Source organism: Aplysia californica, unplaced genomic scaffold (genome assembly GCF_000002075.1).
Source record: "Aplysia californica isolate F4 #8 unplaced genomic scaffold, AplCal3.0 scaffold01402, whole genome shotgun sequence".
NCBI lineage: Eukaryota > Metazoa > Mollusca > Gastropoda > Aplysiida > Aplysiidae > Aplysia > Aplysia californica.
Genome location: NW_004798672.1, coordinates 57,223 through 60,669, shown reverse-complemented (window position 1 = coordinate 60,669; position 3,447 = coordinate 57,223). Strand labels below are relative to the sequence as shown.

General features: G+C 35.5%; 1 protein-coding gene across 1 annotated transcript in view; it reads left to right on the top strand.

Moving 5' to 3' along the window:
- LOC101848937 (sushi, von Willebrand factor type A, EGF and pentraxin domain-containing protein 1) overlaps window positions 1-3,447 on the top strand; it is a gene marked incomplete at its 5' end in the record, with an annotated part of 78,313 nt that overhangs the window by 31,189 nt on the left and 43,677 nt on the right.

The window sequence follows — 3,447 nt, the reverse complement described above, 5'->3', positions numbered from 1 at the left end:
AAGGAGGCTTCGACATTACTTGTCAGCGCCGCGTAGATAATACGGGCTATTGGTTTTATGGAAATGTGAAACCGTTTTGTAAAGGTGAGTAGTGACATTGAGTCTCTTGAAGGATACTTTCAGATGAAACTCATTACTCTCGTTTTTGAAATGTTACTAGCTTACTGTTTTTCTTGGCATACCAGTACTATTGTTATTACAGGAACTGTATTTCCTCTAATAGATCTACATCAGTACTTGGTCCATTGAAGCTTAAAACTTAGGTCATGTTTTTTTTTTCATTCTTAACATAGAATTAGGCGCATTATCTTCTCAAATTAAGAATGAAACCCCCCTAAATTCTGTAGGCTTATGTGTATTGAAGGCATTTTCAGTTGAAAGTTGAATATAGACAGGTGTGTATAAATTTGCTCCAAACCAACATTCAATCAAAAAGCTGTGCACGGGTCAATGTAAATGTCGAGTGAACCTTTGGTAATTTTATTTTTGTTACCTGATAGGAATAGGGCACTGCTGTTCACCTCAAGTACAGGCTAAAGTATTTGACTATCAGGCACTGTGTGAGAAGAACTTACATTTGGCTACTTTTCAGTTCTGCTGAGAAAAATGCTGGCAATTTAAAGGAAAAGAATAAAAATCTTACTTTTCACTTTGATAATTGGGGATGGAAATGAATGGATTTCTTTCAAAGAATCTATGAAATGTTGTGATTTATTCTCTCTTTGGAAAGGGGGGGGGGCTACGGGACCAGCCTAACACTTGACTGTCAGTTCCCCAGGATTGGAGCTGCCGCCCACTGTCTGACTATATTATGAGATAGGGCAGGGTGTTTATGTTTGTCGAGCTAACAACAAATAACAACTGATAACACAAAAATACTTTGATTCCAGCCTCAAAAATCAATTTATTCATGACGTGGTCAACCAGGCCCGTACTCCGAGCATCTACTGGAAGTATAGATACTACTATTCTTTAGCGATGACTGGGGAGTTGCGTCTCTTTTTTGGGGTTTACATTCAAATCAAAAGTAAAATCGAAAGTCACAATTTATCAGAGAAAAAAATTTGGACGTTGGTGTTGATATTTGTTGTTTTTTAGTTGTTACCAGTTGTTATTTGTTGTTATAAGTTGTTATCAGTTGTTATTTTTCGTTATCATTAGTTGTTATTTGTTGTGTTGTACTTGTTGTTATCTCGACAAAGATAAATACTGATGTAAGTCTACCTTAAAAACCAAGTACAGGCAACTAAATTAAGACGTTTGTGTTGATATTTGTTGTTATTTTGTTGTTATCAGTTGTTATTTGTTGTGATCAGTCGTTATTTGTTGTTATCTTTATAAAGACTAATACCATATGAGATATGTATTACTCTAATGAATAACTCAGTAAAATTGTAGACATGAAATTTCACCAGACTGTTAAGAATATGTTTCCCTATTTTATAACACATTTTCATTGAAAAATAATTTGGCTTGGTTCTTTTAGGTGTAATCAATTATGCAATAGTAAATTTTGTCCACACTCGTTTCTAACAGAAAAAAAATTAGATATAGGTCTACTTTTAGAGTAAATTGCTCCTCAATACTTCTTTAACTAAAACTTCTACTTTTGTTTCTTTTCAGAGAAAGAGTGTGCGGCCATACAAACTCCTACATATGGTTCGGTATCTTGTGACGTTATAGTTGACAGGCAGGTATGCACCTTACAGTGTCGGAAAGGCTATGCATACCCAGTTGTGGCGGGGCAGGATCAAGGATACTTTGTTTGTAACAATAAAGATGGAGAATGGAATCCAAGAGTGATCAAGGCAGAAGTTTGTCAACGTATGTATTTTGTGTTTTCATGTCTTCCCATTTTTATGTAACTTTCTGAGTTTCTTCAGTTGTGGGTGCTTGGAGGATAGAATTTGTTTAATGTATATAGGCTACTTGTTTCCTTTCTGTTGTCTCTGCTGTCTTTTATCCTGCTTTTTCCAAGTACTGAATATTTATTTTATTGAAACACCATTTGTGTTGCAAGGTGGTGGAATCAGGTGCTTGTCATTTTTTTGGCATATGGAGTTCTTGGTATCATCTTATAGCTTGTTAATTTGTCTTACTTTATATGAAAACTTACCCACCAAACTTGAGTAGAAGTCGATATATATTTTTTGTGATTGAAGAAGGGGGGGGGGGGGGGTGGATGGTGTCAGAGGTAAAGTTAGCAAGAAAGTTTGGTGACTTCCAAAGCTTGATTGTCCTTGGAAACTGCAAAGTTCCTTTTTCTGTGCCTTTGATCAACTTTTTAAGAGTAAAATCCACACTGAAATGTGTTTTTAAATGGATTTAAAAGGTGTTGAGCTGAAAAATATGAAAATTATTTTAAATTGCCCTATGGCCAGAAAAATGTTGGTTTCACTTCGATGGCTCACATTTTGTTTGTGTGCTTCTAATCAACTCAAACAGTTGAGTGTTATGCTGCAGTGCAGTCTCTCATACATGAAGTGCCCAATATAGATTCACCCTCTTTCCTTTCCTTTTCCTCACTTTCCTTTTATCATATCTAAGTGTTTATCTTCAATACAGTCTAAAAAATATTTGTTTACCAAAGTCTATCTTGTCTTTACCTATGTCTTAAGTATTTCAGCTTTTTGTTTTCTGTTGAATGTCTTCCACCAAACGTCTTTCGCAATGTATTTCAAAGGTTTTTACTTCTATAATCAAAGCATCATTTCTTTTTTCCTCTTTTTTTTCTCATAGGTGGACGTCCTGCGAGCAACACAAAGCTAATGTCTGACATACATTACTACTCAAACTCATGCTTTCCGAACAACAAACAAATCAAGGAGAATTTTATCTCAATTATTAATGATTCAACAGTTTTTCAAGATCTGTGCGGAAATTATAATGTGACTTGTGAAATTGATAATGTTGAAATAACTTGTGGGAAAAGAAGCAAGAGATCTGCTGATTATGAGGTGCTCAGGCAAAGAAGATCAGCTGCCAAGACAAGGACTCTCGTGAGGAAAAAAAGGAACACAGACACATATACTCAAGTCACAAAGGTCAGAAAAACTATGATTTTGTTTTGCTGTTGTTGCTAGCACTGTTTCTTGAGTGGCATACTGGGTTTGCGCCTTCTGTCGTACCTTGGAGTGATGCATATATATATAAGTGTTGCCTTTATGGTAAATACTCCCAAACATAGTGGGTTTTGTGGGTTCTTTTGGTTTTTTTGTTTGTGTGTGTGTGTGTGTGTGTGTGTGTGTGTGTGTGTGTGTGTGTGTGTGTGTGTGTTTGTGGGTGTGGTTGTTTTTTTATCTGGTGCAAAATACTTCTTATTTATTTATCATTTTTGGGTTTTTTATTTTGGTAAGTGTTTTACGGAGCTCGCAACTGCATAAAGTCATATGAGTGCTAGGTGTTTAATCTTTCTTACCATAATAGTAGGGATGTGACTGAAAGACA